The 16,977-nt window shown below is 44.8% G+C and overlaps 1 protein-coding gene across 4 annotated transcripts in view; it reads left to right on the top strand.

The window, feature by feature from the left end:
* Positions 1-16,977, top strand: part of LOC144500462 (C-terminal-binding protein 2) — a 330,141-nt gene that overhangs the window by 81,083 nt on the left and 232,081 nt on the right. The window contains exon 1 of one of the 4 annotated variants that reach the window (XM_078223415.1): positions 8,287-8,305. The exons of the other annotated variants lie outside the window; for them this stretch is intronic. The gene's annotated coding sequence lies outside the window, so the exon portion shown is untranslated. Of the gene's footprint in view, positions 1-8,286; positions 8,306-16,977 lie in introns of those variants that run through there. 4 annotated transcript variants of the gene reach the window in all.

Genomic DNA, 16,977 nt, shown 5'->3' with positions numbered 1-16,977 from the left:
CAGTTGCTTTTTTTCTGACTCTCTGTCCGAAATTTGTGTGTTAACCAAGCGGCGGTGTCGTGTGGGTGGGTGCCGTGAATACCTGGAAACGACCATCGCTGCGACATGTCAGTGAAATCCATTTCTACATTCCCCCCCCCTCCCTCCTCCTCCCCCCCCCCCCCCCCCCCCCCCCACCCTCTCGTTTAAAGGTTGACGATGCCACGTTAGACAGAACGTAACCTTAGTGATAACCGCATATAAAATCGGGCATTGAAATGGATCGGGGTTCATTGAGAAATAAAATTACTGGTCATCACTAAAAGGTATCAGTGATACATATTTAACCTGTAATTAATTTAATCTACTATTAGCAGGTGGCAGCCTGTAATTTTCTCCTTTCTGTTAAAAAGAGTGGGCAGCGCTGATACGGTAAAATGTATTCTGAAGATTAATTTTAAATCGGGGCCTTGCAGTGGAGTCAGGATAGATTTATACCTGAACTCAGCAGATCCTGGTCCAGGGATGAACATTTCTTGGCAAATTACTTAAACTATGTGCTTGTCAGAATTCAGCTGCATTCATATTTAAATCGAATAGCAATTTGAAATGTCATGGAGATTATAATGGGACAAAACATACAAAGCCCCACTGGGAATCAACTGGAAATGTAAGAGGCAAACAGTTTTATTTTCAGGCGACGCTTTCCTAGTTAACCAGCTCCAACCATGGTGTTCTTGATTCTGGGGGACAGGCGAATGATTACAGGCTAATCAAGGTTGGGGCAGTGTAGGAATAAACTACCTAGGCGTTTCCCCACTCCCAGAGATGGACCCAGTTGAGATGAGAGAATTCACAAATGTAATGAAGTTTATACCTTAAAACGAAGGTCTTGTATTTGTCTGGTGCCTTTTATAACCTCAGGATGTCCCAGGCTTTTCGCAACCAGTGAAGAATTATTCAAGTGCAGTGACTGGTGTAATGTAGCAAATGCGGCAGCCAGTTTGCACACGGCAAGCTCCCACAAGCAATTAATGGGACAAATGTTTTAATTGTTGGTTGTTGCCTTTCCGTCATGGGTTAATGATGCAAGTTCGTCCTGTGTACATTGCAGGTTAGAACGTGGAATAACATCAAGACAACCCAGCGTTATGATTTTAAGTTTATGGCTGCAGACTTGCAGGGTTGAGGATTTAAGAAGCACTTTGTTCTGGTATGTTCGGGTGGACTACTGGCTCAGCCTGTCGACTTCCAGAACAAAATGGCGGCCAGCAATGCACGGCATCATATATTTATGTTTGCTCTTTTGGCTCTTGTTGCGACTCTGTAATTCTTACGTTTATTCAAATTGAGGCTTCTAATATCTCATTAATACCAAGAAACCAACATAACTCTCTTTACCAAATTCAATCCTGTTCTAATGGCTCTACATTAAGCAGAATGAACAAGACAAATCCCATGCAAACATTAAACTGATCACGTGTTGTTACACAGATACAACAGGAGACAAATATATGAACCTTTCTTTTTTTAAAGTTCCTGGACAAAAATAAAAGACATTCCAACTTCACTTGATTTAGTTTCTGCACGTGCTGTGAACATTGTAACTGCAATTAAGAATATATTTGCTTTTAGTCTTGAAAATTGAGCCACCTATTGAGTACATTTTTCTGAATTTTCTGCAGGTATAAATTGTCTTTGGGTCTTTAAATTCAACCATTTAAAAAATATTTTAATGGAATTATATAATGAGATAATCATGGGCTTAATCTAGTTCATTCTGCTGGAAGATTTACTGTTAAGGAAATATCGTAATGGACTTAGGAATTAAATACTCATCTTATTTTTAATGAGACCTTTCAACTTGCCTTCACTTCTGAACTATCACCTACATTAGTGTGTAATCCAAACTCTAACCTCAACACGTGGCTTAGCTTAATGGCATATTTTGTACTAAGCAAAATAATAAAACTCGAGGGAGCTGAAAACAGCCCTGACTCCTCACAATCCACACTCAAATTTCTTTAGACAAAGGATTGATTGAGCATGGACTGAATGGGCGGCACGGTGGCACAGTGGTTAGCACTGCTGCCTCGCAGCGTCAGGGACCCAGGTTCAATTCTGGTTTGGGTCACTGTCTGTGTGGAGTTTGCACGTTCTCCCCGTGTCTGCGTGGGTTTCCTCCGGATGCTCCGGTTTCCTCCCACAATTCAAAGATGTGCGGGTTAGGTGGATTGGCCATGCTAAATTGACCCTGGTATAGGGGGATTAGCAGGGTAAATGTGTGGGGTTACAGGAATAGGGCCTGGGTGGGATTGTGGTCGGTACAGACTCGATGGGCCGAATGGCCTCCTCCTGTAGTGTAGGGATTCTACGATTCTATGAATTGCCATTTGGTATACAGTACTAAGATATAGATTGATGTGGGCCTGGTGATGTATCCAGTTTCAAGGATGCTAAACATCTTAATATTCCATCCATCATTATCAGAGAATCATAGAATCCCTACAGAACAGAAGGAGGCCATTCGGCCCATTGACTCTATACCGACTACAATCCCACCCAGGCTCTATTCCCGTAACCCCACACATTTATCCTGCTAATCCCCCTGACACTAGGGTCAATTTAGCATGGCCAATCAACCTAACCACGCATCTTTGGAATGTGGGAGGAAACCGGAGCACCTGAAGGAAACCCACGAAGACACGAGGAGAAAGTGCAAACTCCACACAGACGGTGACCCAAGGCCAGAATTGAACCCGGGTCCCTGGCGCTGTGAGGCAGCAGTGCTAACCACTGTGCCACTCTGCTGCCCATTAAAGCTGTACATGGGTGAAAAATATTCGACAAGTGTTTTCCACACTGCTGCAGAGAGTAACCTGCTGCTTTATCAGATATGTTGGGGAGGTGGTGGGTATAGTAGTATTGTTGCTGCACTAGTAATCCAGAAACTTGGGGCAATGCTCTGGGGACCACGGTTCAAATCCTGCCGTGGCAGACAGTGAGATTTGAATTCAATAATTAAAATGACTGTGTTACCATTGTCACAAGATCCAACTGGTTCACCAATGTCTTTACCTGCTCTGGCCTACCTGTGACTCCAGTGTGGTTAAATGCCCTCTGAAATGGCCTAGCAAGCCACTCAAATCAAGGGCAAGAAATACTGGCCCAGCCTGCGACACCCACATCCCATGAATGAATTTTTAAAAATATGTTTATCCCATCCAATATTTAGCACTCAGCCACCATGCCTGCTTCATCCCTCTCTTTTGTGAAAACAGATGTAATTTAACAACTGTGCTTGTTGCATTCCTCCATACACAAGTTACTTTTTGGACTGAATCATTCCTTGGTTATCATCTTGTTCTTTATGTATTTATAAAACATCTGTGGAGTTTCTTTGATATTACTTGCCAATATTTTTTCATACCCTCTCTTTGCTTTCCAAATTTCCTTTTTAAATTCCACCCCTGCACTTTCTATGCTCCTCTAGGCTTTCTTCAGTACTGAACTTCAGTCATTTGACGGAAGTTTTTTTTTTGCCTTATCCTACTCTCTATTCATTTTGGCATCTGGGGTGGGATGGGGAGGGGCGAGTAGCTAGATTTGTGAGTTCATCCTTTTTGCTTTGTGGGAATGTATTTGTTCCGAAACCTCTCTTATCTCTCCTCTGAATGTCTCCCACTGCTGTGACACTGATTGGCCTTCAAGTAGCTGTTTCCATTCCACTTATGCCAAATCACACCCCAGCCTTGTAAAATTGGCCGTTCCCCAATTTGAAACTTCTACTCTTGGTTTATTTTTATCCTTTTACATTGCCACTCTAAATGACAACAACAGTAGCTTATATTTATATACCACCTTTAACAAAATGAAACGTCACGCGGCACTTCACAGGAGCCTGATGAAACAAAGTATGACCCACCAAGCCACGTAAGGAGATGTTGTATCAGATGACCAAAAGCTTGGTCAAAGACATGGGTTTAAAGTGTCTTAAAGGAGGAACGTGAGCGGGGAAGGCAGAGATGTTGTAGGGATGGTATTTCAGAGTTTGGGGCCTAGACAGCTGAAGGCACAGCCACCAGTAGTGGAGGAATTATAATTGGGAGTGCACAGGTATCCAAAATTAGAGGAGTGCAGATATCTCAGGGTTGTAGGCATGGAGGAGATTACAGAGAAAGGGATGGGTAAGGCCATGGAGGGATCTGAAAACAAGGAAGAGAATTTTAAAATCAAGACTTTGCTTGACCAGGAGTCAATGCAGGTCAGCGAGCTACAGGGGTGATTGGGGAACGGGACTTGCTGCAAGACGCAGGCAGCCAGGTTTTGGATGACCTCAAGTTTACAGAGGGTAGAATGTGGGAGACCAGCCAGGAGTACATTGGAATAGTCCAGTCCAGAGGCTAAATCTAACTGAATTTTGATCGCTACAACTAAAATGCTCTCTTTCTCTGACACCCCTTCCACCTAGCCAGATTCATTCCCTAAGAACTGCTTCATACTGACTTAAAGCAGTTCTCCTGTGTACGTTTTAAGAATTCTGCACCCTCAATGTGTTTTTACACTGATTTTAACCCAGTTATTATTGATGTTCTTAAAATCCCCCACTCGTCCTGCTTCTGTTGCTTCTTCACAGTCATTTGCCGACATCTTTGCTCTTCTAACTCCGTCTGACTAATCTTGACTTGGAGCTTCCCAGCAACAGTACAGTTTGATACTGGTAGCTTGGGCAAAGCAGCACGGTAACCGTTCTTTGCCGTGCCAGATGATAATGCTGCTGATAGCTAGAGAGTGCGAAAATGGAAAGTAAGCAGTATGTTCCACCAGACAACAATCCTGCAGGTAGGGTGATATTTTTCACCTGAGGACTTTGGCGTGAGTGTCAGTGGGCTGGTCCGAGCACTGGGAGCATCACAAACGCACCAATCACCTCTTCACCCAATACACTCGTGGCATCAACTGCTGGAATGGCTGACTGGTCAACCAGGATTGAGAAACTACTTGGTTCCTCACTCCTTTCAGAGCCTTGGATCCCAAGTCCAGTTGGAGCGCCCTCATGCACTGCCCCACGTTTCCATGCTTGTTAGCAGCTAACCAAACATGGAAGCTCAGATGGCCCTAATTGTTTAGCTGACGCTCACATTAACTCTCAGAGGTCAGCAGGCTTTGCTGAAGAGAAAAGAAGTACAATGTCCAGATAATAAAAACTGGACGAGCCTTCTCCGAGGCATTGAACATCCCCACAGAGGAAATTCCAGGTTCAATCCTCGCTCTGTATTGTGAGCTGACCTCGCCCAGGCTCGTGGCAAGAGCTGTAAGATCGGCCTCAGTGTCCCAGGTTAAAGAGGAGGAAATTTGGTCACCATTCTGACTGCTGATCGTTGTCCAGTGAACCCAGGCTAGAAGTGTTCATGGGTGTGGGTGTGCCTCCCTGTGGCCATACAACATGCTGAGCTTTGTTGTCAAGACTCGCTCATGACTAATGGTGACTCCTTTGAACTACTGCAGTGAGAGGAGCACCTTGGATCAGTCATTCAGCAAGGAATCAGTGCTTTCAGGAGAGAACAGAGGATTGGTGAGGGAAACAAAAATAAAAGCAGCAAACAGTCTCGGGCTACAATACTTCACCCCTCTGTCAAAGTTAGAAACTCTACTTTTATGATGACGGCTGCTGTGTTATTATCGGAGCTGTTTTGCCTGAAGGAATGCTATTAGTGACAAGTGTTGCTAATTACAACTCACTGATGTCTAGAAACAATGGAAGAATGATTTACCAGCCAGGCCCACCTTTTGAGAGATTCTATAAGTATTCTTTCTAACTTTTTGTTTCTTTCCTTCCACATTCTCCTTCGACAGTACCCAGATTCCCCTCTCTACTAAAGAACCATTATGACTTAAATCCCCTCAATAGTCACAGGATTTGACTCAAGGTGACTTCTGCAATTGGTGTGACACCATAGAATTTGATATGTATATTTTTTTATCCATTCGTGGGACATGGGCGTCGCTGGCTGGTCAGCATTTATTGCCCATCCCTAGTCGCCCTTGAACTGAGTGGTTTGCTAGGCCATTTCAGAGGGCAGTTGAAAGTCAACCATATTGCTGTGGCTCTGGAGTCACACACAGGCCAGACCAGGTAAGGATGGCAGATTTCCTTCCCTAAAGGACATTAGTGAACCAGATGGGTTTTTTTGACAATTGACAATGGTTTCATGGTCATCAGTAGATTCTTAATTCCAGATTTTTAAAAAATTGAATTCAAATTCCACCGCCTGCCGTGGCGGGATTCAAATCCGGGTCCCCAGAGCATTCTATTAGCTGAGTTTCTGGATTAATAGTCTAGCGATAATACGATAATACCACTAGGCCTTCACCTCCCGCTATGACATGACATTAAAAGATTTTACACTTTATGTTAGAAAGTAAAGTCAAAATAAATGCCAATTTTCAATTTTTATCACCTACAATCACCTTGTGTGAGTGTGTATGTATGTATATATATATATATATAATATTCAAAAACTTGTGTATATCCAATAAATATTGCATAGTGTCGAACATGGAGAGACGATGTAAAATAAAAGGCACTATTCTAAAGGGGATGAAGGAGCAGAGGGACCTGGGTGTACATGTACATAAGTCATTGAAGGTGGCAGGACAGGTTGAGAGAGTGGTTAATGAAGCATTCAGATCCTATGCTTTACTAATCGAGGCGTGGAGGTTACAAAAACATAGAAAGAGTATTATGTCCAGTTCTGAGCCATGTCCTTTGGGAAGGATGTGAAAGCGTCAAGAGAGTTTTCAGGAAAAGTTCACGGGAATGGTTTCGGAGATGAGGAACTTCAATTACAAAGAGAGATTGGAGAAAAGGCTTGAAAGGAGATTTGCTAGAAGTATTCAAGATCATGAGAGGACTGGACAGTTTTATTTTATTCATTCATGGGATGTGAGTGTCACTGGCTAGCCCAGCATTTATTGCCTATTCCTAATTGTCCTTGAGAAGATGGTGGTGAGCTGCCTTCTTGAACCACTGCAGTCCACGTGGTGTAAGTACCCTCACAGTGTTGTTAGGGAGGGAGTTCCAGGATTTTGACCCAGTGACAGTGAAGGAACGGCAATATATTTCAAAGTCAGGGTGGTGAGTGGTTTGGAGGGGAACCTCCAGGTGGTAGTGTTCTCATGTGTGTGCTACCCTTTTCCTTCTGATGGTAATGGTAGTGGATTTGGAAGATACTGTCTAAGGAACTTTGGTAAATTTCTGCAGTGCATCTTAGAAATCATAGAAACCCTACAGTGCAGAAGGAGGCCATTCGGCCCATCGAGTCTGCACCGACCACAATCCCACCCAGGCCCTACCCCCACATATTTACCCACTAATCCCTCTAACCTACGCATCTCAGGACTCTAAGGGGCAATTTTTAACCTGGCCAATCAACCTAACCCGCACATCTTTGGACTGTGGGAGGAAACCGGAGCACCCGGAGGAAACCCACGCAGACACGAGGAGAATGTGCAAACTCCACACAGACAGTGACCCGAGCCGGGAACCGAACCAGGGACCCTGGAGCTGTGAAGCAGCAGTGCTAACCACTGTGCTACCGTGCCGCCCCTCTTGTGTGCACCATCTTGTAGATGGTGCACACTGCTGCCACTGTGCGTCGGTGGTGGAAGGAGTGAGTGTTTGTGATGATTGCCATTCAAGCGGGCTGCTTTGTCCTGAATGGTGTCAAACGTCTTGCGTGTTGTTGGAGCTGCACTGATCGAGGCCAAGGGAGAATATTCCATTACACTCTTGACTTGTGCTTTGTAGATGGTTGACAGTCTTTGGGTGACAGAAGGTAAGTTACTCGCCATAGGATTCCTAGCCTTTGACCTGCTCCTACAACCACTCTATTTATATGGCTAGTCCAGTTCTGTTTCTGGTCAACAATAATCGCCACAACGTTGACAGTGGGGAATTCAGCAACAGTAATGCCATTAAATGTCAAAGGGCGATGGTTAGATTCTCTCTTGTTGCAGTTAGTCATTGCCTGGCACTTGTGTGACGTGAATATTACTTGTTACTTCTCAGCCCAAGCCTGGATATTGTCCAGGCCTGCATTTGGGCATGGACTACTTTAGCATCTTGGGTGTTGCGAATGGTACTGAACATTGTGCAAGCAGCAGCAAACATCCCCACTTCTGACCTTATGATGGAAGGGAGGTCATTAATGAAAGTAGTTGGCTGAAGGTAGTTGGGCCGAGGACACTCCCCTGAGCAACTCCAGGAGTCTTGGAACTGAGATGATTAATCTCCAACCACCACAATCATCTTCCTTTGTGTGAGGTATGACTCCAACCAGCGCAGAGGGAGAATGACACTAAGTGAATTGCTCACTCAGAGAGCTGGTGCAGACATAATAGGCCAACCGCATAATGGGCCAAATGGCCTCCTTCTGTGCTGTAACAATTCTGTGATTCTGTAAGTTATTTCTGTGACATGGACAACAAAGGGTGCATTGCAGTGCATACAGGGATGCCTTATTTGAATATTGAAGCTGTGTTTGGCTCAGAGTGGTATCATGGCACAGTGGTTAGCACTACTGCCCCACAGCGCCAGGGACCCGGCTTGATTCCCGGCTTGATCACTGCCTGTGTGGAGTTTGCACGTTCTCCCCGTGTCTGCGTGGGTTTCCTACGGGTGCTCCAGTTTCCTCCCACACTCCAAAGATTTACGGGTTCGGTTGATTGTCCTTGCTAAATAAGATTGCCCCTTAGTATCGGGGGGCTTAGCAGGGTAAATGTGTGGGGTTGTGGGGGTGGGGCCTGGGTGGGATTGTTGTCGGTGCAGGCTCAAGGGGCCGAACGGCCTCCTTCTGCACTGTAGAGATTCTATGAACGTTACCCCAACTGGTTGTGAAAAGTTTAAGAATGTTTCTGTTCGCAGCTATTGAGGTTCACGAGATATTGTGTATACCTACCTAGTGCACAATGCAGACACGCACACAGACACGCACACGGACACCAGGATTTTCCGGTGCTACCCAGCCAGGGAATCATCGCGGATAGGATGGAAAATTTGACAGACCAGTCAAATGTCCATTGTATTCTGGACCAGACAATCCCGGCCACGCGCACTGCCTAAGTCCTACAGGAGTGGTTTTGTGATTTTATCCAGATCCGAAATGTCCTTCAGGATATTGGGAAAGGAACGCACGCTGGGACTTTTAGTCAGATTCTTACGAGTAATGGAAGTTTGCCTTTCGAGTGTGAATGTGCTTTTAAGAAGTTAGGTGGTTATATTTGCGAAGGCGTCTTCGATCGATCATTTTAGGCTTTATTACCTTTTCAGTTCAGTTAAACTCTGAGCGCTGAGGTTGATCCAGCCTATTTATAGTTTGAGAGTACTTCTGGCTGGAAGTCAGATAAACAAGCTGCTTACTGTTGGTCTTGTAGTCACATGTCTGCAGTTCTTTGGCAAGCACAGTGAGCTGATCCTGTATTAATATCTTGAAGGGGACACTGTGGTTTTCTTCTGCCGGAGATTGCTTCGGCTCTTGCTCGTGAAGGGCTGACAGGCTGACTTAACTCTCGACAGCCGAGTGGCTTGTCAGCGGGGGAAGCCCTGCAGCCTGAACGAGGTAGTCGGGAATAAACCTCGAGCCTCCCTGAAATCCAGTCTTATTGCGCGGCTCAGTGCAGCAGTGTGTAACGTGACATCTGTTTCCGAAGGGTGGCGTCATTTATAGCCGTCAGACTCCGCAGGACAGAGGGGCGGGGGCCACCATCTGGTGGGAAAAGGTCTTTGACTTGCTTTCCACCTTTCTTGAACTGCCGAGTAAAAACCCTTCATTATCCGGGGATACCCCGAGACGTGGACCTGGATAGTGAAGCCGGCAATAAATGTGTGATTCCTGTTTATGAGACTCTTAGTGGCTCTCCACACACTTTCACACAGCTGGCGATGAGCCACTGTGTGTTACTAAGTACACAGACTGGCTGAAAGAATTGTCAGATATTGTCTTTTTGGCAAGAGTCCCTCTCTCTGTATTAATCGGAACAGGCTCCTTTTTAAAAAAAAAGTAACCTTGTTTGCTCAGGATGAGGCCAAGCCAGCAAACTCTTCGATCATAGAATCCTACAGTGCAGAAGGAGGTCATTCGGCCCATCGAGTCTGCACTGACCACAATCCCACCCAGGCCCTATCCCCATAACCCCATGCATTTACCCTTGTTAGTCCCCCTGACACACAGACAATTTAGCCTGGCCAATCCACCTAATCCGCACATCCTTGGACTCTTCTCGAAAGGAGCTGTTGACAGTTTCTTTTGTAGCTGAAGGGGACATGGTTTGTGTTCCTGCCTCCCTCATTCTCACTTTTTTTTGTGAACATTTTTTTACTTGCACGGTATGAGCTGACCTCTGTAACGTGGCCACCTCTTCTGATCGTTGCTTCCTTTTAGTTGTTGCGCACTTTGTTATTGCGTTGTGATAAGGAGGCTTGCGTAAAGGTGGGGAAACTTGATGGTGGTAGAACATGCAGTACGTTCTGGAACTACTTACCTGCGTGGTTACAGGCGGAATTTTAAGGTCAAAGCAAAAAGATAAAAGCAAAATACTGCGGATGCTGGAATCTGAAACAAAAGCAGAAAATGCTGGAAAATCTCAGCAGGACTGACAGCACGTGTGGAGAGAGAATAGAGCCAACGTTTAGACGACCCTTCGTCAGAGCGAAGAGCAAAGAGAATCAGCAGAGGTTTATACTATTGGGGTGGGAGGTGGTGTAGAATAGGACAAAGGGAATGTAAATGAGGATACAGGAGGCTGAGAAGGTGCTAAGAGTGTCCATTAAATGATCAGAATGCGAGAATGGCAGAACAGAGGTGCAGATTGTCAAAGGAATGCTCGAGGAATGAAAGGGGGGGGAGGGGGTGCATGGGGGGGTGAGGAAAGAAGAGCTGAAATGGAGAAGTGGAAAAATAAGTGAAAAAGAAGGATGATAAAATGGAGAATAAGATGAAATGAAATGGAATAAAATAAATGGAAATGGGGTGAAGGTGGAGGGAGGGAGTTCATGCTCTGAAGTGATTGAACTCAATGTTCAGTCCGGAAGGCTGTAAAGTGCCCAATCGGAAGATGAAATGCTGTTCCTCCAGTGTGCATGGGGTTCACTAGAACATTGCAAAAGGCCAAACGCGGACTTTTGGACAGGGGAGCAGGGTGGTGTGTTGAAGTGGCAAGCGGCAGGAAGGTCTGGGTCCTGCTTACGGACGGACCGAAGGTGTTCAGCAAAGCGGTCACCCAGCCTGCGTTTGGTCTCTCCGATGTAGTGTAGACCTCATTGGGAGCAGTGAATGCAATGGTCAAGATTGAAGGAGGTGCATGTGAAGCGCTGCTTTAATTTTAAGGTCCTCCACTGGCAGGCTTCCAGGCGGGTGGGGGGTGGGGTGGGGGGGCACATGAAATCCACAGTGGTCTTCCCACTGCTACCCCGCTCCCCTGCACTTGTCCTCAATTTGATGATGCGCTGGTGAGTTCCAAGCTCACCTGCCTGCCCCAGCCGTATCTCCTTTGAGGCCAGTGGGAGTAGTTTGGGGTGGAGAAGAATCATGGCAGATCACCCCACATGGGTTTAGATTGGGCGGGGCAGTGGTGGTGGGAGGGGGGGCATAACATCTTCACATCAGATCCCACCCCCCTCCACCGTATGCCCTCTACCGGTACTGCCTCCCCCATCTTCCCTTCCTGGTCTCTCCATCACCAACCCCCCCATCCCCACCCATCCCCCCATTGTGTCCCTCCCACCACCTAGAAGAAGAATAGAATCATACAGTGCAGAAGGAGGCCATTCGGCTCATCGAGGCTGCACCGACCACAATCCCACCCAGGCCCTATCCCCATATCCCTACATATTTCACCCACTAACCCCTCTAACCTATGCATCCCGGGACACTAAGGGGCAATTTAGAATGGCCAATCAACCTAGCCCACACATCTTTGGACTGTGGGAGGAAACCGGAGCACCCGGAGGAAACCCACGCAGAAACAGGGAGAATGTGCAAACTCCAACCTGGGCCTTCCTTTCTGTTAGATTAGATGGCAACTCTCTGAGGCAGCACTTCTGCCTCAGTAAGGGGTCGAAATCCCATCTCTAGCCAATTAATACTCTGTGGGTGGGGATATGCATTCCCTGCTGACTCTACGGGGTGGGGGGGGGGGGGGGTGGCAAGGTGGTAAACACAGCCATTTGAAAAATCCTGCTCTACCTCACCATCTCCATCCTCGTGCGTATTAATCTTGTACACATTTCTATGTGTACAAGAAATGTTCAAAAAAACCACACTATTTTTGGTGGTATTCTAGATTGTCCCCACCCATTCATAAAGATGAGCAATTTTTACCAATTCTATAAGCAGCTCACTTATTGTATGCTAAGATCATGTAGGAGTCACGTGCTGTGGATAATGGGGAACTAGTGGATGTACTGTACTTAGATTTGCAGAAGGCATTTAATAAGGTGCCACATCAAAGGTTATTGTGGCAAATAGAAGCTCATGGTGCATGGGATATCATATTGGCAAGGATAGAAGATTGGCTCACTAACAGGAAGCAGAGAGTCGGCATAAGTGGGTCTTTTTTTGGTTGACAAGATGCAATGAGTAGTGTGCCACAGGGATTAGTGCTGACGCCCCAACTTTTTACAATTTATATCAATTACTTGGATAAAAGGACTGAAGATAATGTTGCTAAATTTGCTGATGACGCAAAGATAGGTAGGGAAGTAAATAATGAAGAGGACACAAAGAAGTCACAAAGGGACATAGGTTATATTTGTGTGTAAAAGTCTGGCAAATGGAATGTAATGTGGGCAAATGTGAAATCCTCCATTTTGGCGTGAAGAATAAAAAAGTTTATTATCTACAAGGTGAGAGATTGCAGAGCTCTGAGATTCCGTGAGATCTGGGTGTTCTGATGTATGAATCACAAAAGACTAGTATACAGGTACAGCAAGTAATGAGGAAAGCTAATAGAATGTTGTTGTTTATTGTGAGGGGAATTGAATACAAAAGTAGGGATGTTATGCTTCAGTTGTACAGGACATTGGTGAGACCACATCTGGAATACCGTGTACAGCATTGGTCTCCTTATTTGAGGAGAGATGTAAATGCATTAGAAGAAGTTCAGAGAAGGTTTAGTCGACTGATATCAGGAATGGAGGGTTGTCTTATAAGGAAAGGTTGGAGAGGTTAGGTTTGTATCCATTAGAGTTTAGAAGATTAAGAGGCGACTTAATTGAAATCTTTGAGCCTGAGGGGTATTGACAAGATCGATGCGGAGAGGATGTTTCCTCTTTTCGGAAAATCTAGAACGAAGGGTCTTGCTTTAAAAATAAAGTTAAGACAGAGAGTCCCGGGGACTCTCTTCCTGAAAAGGCAGTGGAAGCAGTGTCTTTGAATATTTTAAAGGTGGAGATAGGTTATTAACAAGCAAGGGGTGTGAAAGGTTATTAGGGATAGGCAGTAATGTGGGGTTGATGTGACAATCAGAACAGCCATGATATTGAATGGCAGTCATGATGTGGAGATGCCGGCGTTGGACTGGGGTAAACACAGTAAGAAGTCTCACAACACCAGGTTAAAGTCCAACAGGTACCTGTTGGACTTTAACCTGGTGTTGTGAGACTTCTTATTGAATGGCAGAGCAGGCTTGAGGGGCTGAGTGGCCTAGACCTATTTCTAATTTGTATGTTCGTATGACCAAGGCAGCTGAATCTTGCGTCATAGAATCTCCTTCATTGTGGGAGGTTCTCATGCACTGAATCCTGACCCACCAGATGGGATTATTGAATTTCATGGCTCAAATGACCCCAAGGTTAAAACCTGAATGTCTTCCTGTTTAAATCCTATTGTTAGACTTAGATTGCAACAAAAAAAATATCCCGGAAGATTTTGATCAACTTCGGAAGGGATTTATTTACCCACTGTAACATGGCATAATGAAATGTGCATTTGCACAATAATTAATGTCAAATTTGAGATGTGAAAAATGAGTGTTCTGATGTTGCAGAATCGTTTGTAAATCGATTGAGTTATGTACATTGTTCAGTGCATAGCGCTCTGGTCAGTGTTGCCACAGAGCTGGTGATCAAACAGTTAGTAAAATTGAACCCAGTTTGGCCATGCTGTGGGTAAGACAGTAGCTCTTGGGCTATTAGGTGTGACTATTGCAGGATTAATCATATACCCCAGTGGAATTGATTACGCATGCTCTGTTTCACAGCCCCTCTGCCTAATGTCTTAGGGCTACCCTGAAAGCTGTTTATCAGTAAGATAAAACTGCCCACAATTGTGCCCATACCAGTCCCTTAATCCAGAATTAACTTAAAAGTCTGAATAAATTGCAGCACTAGGGAATTTTTAAGTATAATAGCCTGGCCGATTCATGCTTCATTCCATTTTTTTTTCAAGGCTACCTGTTTAACTGGCGTTCCTGAATTTCAAACGTTTTCCTTTTAAAAGCTGCAAATTAATTTTCTCTTTGTTCCAAGTTGTTGGTGGTTTGTAACGTTTTGAGGTGAGCAGTGCCAATCCGTGTAATTATGTTCCCAGGGATTTGGGAAATGTTAATGTCACTCTGTTCTGCAGTGTGCTAAAAACAGACTTAAAATCAAGCAGTCACGGTATGGTTTCAGCATTTTGAGGTTTCATTTTAACAAAGCCAGAACAGTGCTCGCCCACTCTGGGTAAAACCCTCACGGGCTACACATCTCCTTAATCATTTGCTACTTAATCCATCTGTTGTGTCTGATATGTAGAAGCAATCTCCAGGCAGGAGCGTGATGCTCAGGACACACAAACCTCTTTAAAAACATGTGTAGTGGCCCCTGCTCCCTCTTTTAACCCCTTCAGGAGTTTGGGTTGGTTTTTCTTTTCAGAAGAAGTTTTTTTTTTCGTTCAGTTGCAAATACAGCTGCCGTCTTAATTGCACTTTTTTTTTTGTTTGATTAGCACCGTCACCATCTTGTTTTTCCAACAAGGAAATACTGATTCGTACATTTGCTTGTTTTATATTATGGTTTCCTGTGAAAGTCCCAGCACTGTTAACAGGAAATGAAAGTCGGGCTGTGGATTTATACCTTGTGTTGCTGTGGCTGCTATTTGTGTGTGACCAGGAACGTGGACACACAAGAGGGGCCTGACATCTTTTTCCTCCAGCCGGTTTGTACACCAGTTGAAGAGACCTCGGAGGTCAGTCGGGTTCAAATCTCAGGGGTCGACGAGTGCTTGGCAGTACTTGTAAAACAGGAACTGTAGTCTTGTACCATCCAAAAACATTTGTCTCAAATGTGTGGCATTCTAGTTTTTTTTTTCTCTGCTGCTGAGAATGTGAAAGTAATTGACAATTTGCGTCAGATCTTGACCTCCCTGTTATCTTTGATTTGAGGTTCCTTATATTTAAATACTTTATATTTTTTTCATATAGAAAGCTGATCTTTGCCTTTTTCTAAGCTGATCTTTATCCACAAACTGGAGCAGTTTGGGAGGGATTATATGAAGGGAAGGATTTATTAAATACGTAAATGTAACCTATTTGGATCTTGTTACTTGTGCAAACTCTGTGTTTGTATCTTCAGATGCTAACTATTTTTGTCTCTATTTGTGTTGCTACCCCTTGCTGGGCATTTTAAAATGGCATGCTGCACATTATTAATTTTAATTACTTTAATAATTATTGTTTCCTTTTACTGGTGTCTGCCAAAAACGATGAAAGTGCTGAATGTGAAGATTTGCACAGGCAAATATTTTCCTAATGCCATAGCAACTGAACACAGGTGGTGTGTTCGGCAATTAGTAAGATTTTGCTCCTGCAGACAGTTGAAGTTTGGAGGACTTCTGTTGGTGACAATAATGATGTTAAATGGAGTAAAGTTCCTGAGATACTTGCTGTGGGGTTGGGGAACAGTTTTAGGTAAGTTATTGACTGGAATAATTTAGGTTGATTTCTGGGTCGTTAAATTATTTCTGTGCCCTCCTATTGCCTGTTCTTTTTTTATTATATAAAGGAATTCTCCTTTTTATGTTCCTTTCTCTCCCCGCCCCCCGCCATCAATCTTCATCTTAAGTTCTCTGCCTGAAGCCAAGTCTGATCCAGAGGACCACGACCTCCACCGTGGGTAGGGCAAAGAGGCAGGTCCTGAATCCACCCCATCCAGGCTCGGGATCAAACTCCTTGTTGTTGGCACCAGCCCCCTTCACACCGACCATCCAGCCAACTGGGCCACTCCCGCACCCACCCCCAAGGAACCCAGGTTGCTGTAGCAACATACACTTTTACATGCATTTTGTAGCCTGGAGCTATGGTTCATGATGGAGGAGGCTCCAATTTCTTTTCATGACCTGACTGACCAGAAATATCTCCCACAATTACCTCCTGCTGTTGGCATGTGTTGGAAGAATTTACAAGTTGATACTCAACCCGTTTGGCTGCATTATGAACGCACCTTCCTTGACCACCAAGTTCTGGAGTGGGGCTTCAGCATGCACCATTATCCTGTTCAAGTAGCAGTCAGAAATCTTCATACAGGTCTCCAGGATTGCCATTTTGGCCACTAAGAGCTCCGAGGAGGAGGCCACTTGGCCCATTGCATCTGTGCTGGTTCTCCACAAGAACAATGGGCTAGTCCCACCGCCCTCCCCCCACCTTTTACTCATAGCTCTGCAAATTATTTCTGTTAAGATAATTATCCAATTCCTTTTTGAAAGCCATGATAACATCTGCCTCCTCCACACTCTCAGGCAGTGCATTCCAGTGTTCAGTGACAACTAGGATCATGTACGTTTGTGCAAACCCCCTCCAAGCTGTCTTCCTCATGAGGCCTTGGCTACTGCTAAGAGATAAGCACAGTAAGAAGTCTCACAACACCAGGTTAAAGTCCAACAGGTTTATTTGGTAGCACGAACGTTAGGAGTGCTTCTCCTTCATCAGGTGAATACAGGATTTGTTCCACAAACAGGGCAT

This window comes from Mustelus asterias, chromosome 11 (assembly GCF_964213995.1).
Source record: "Mustelus asterias chromosome 11, sMusAst1.hap1.1, whole genome shotgun sequence".
NCBI lineage: Eukaryota > Metazoa > Chordata > Chondrichthyes > Carcharhiniformes > Triakidae > Mustelus > Mustelus asterias.
Note: the sequence above shows the minus strand (reverse complement) of the source record. Positions and strands in the feature narration are given on the sequence as shown.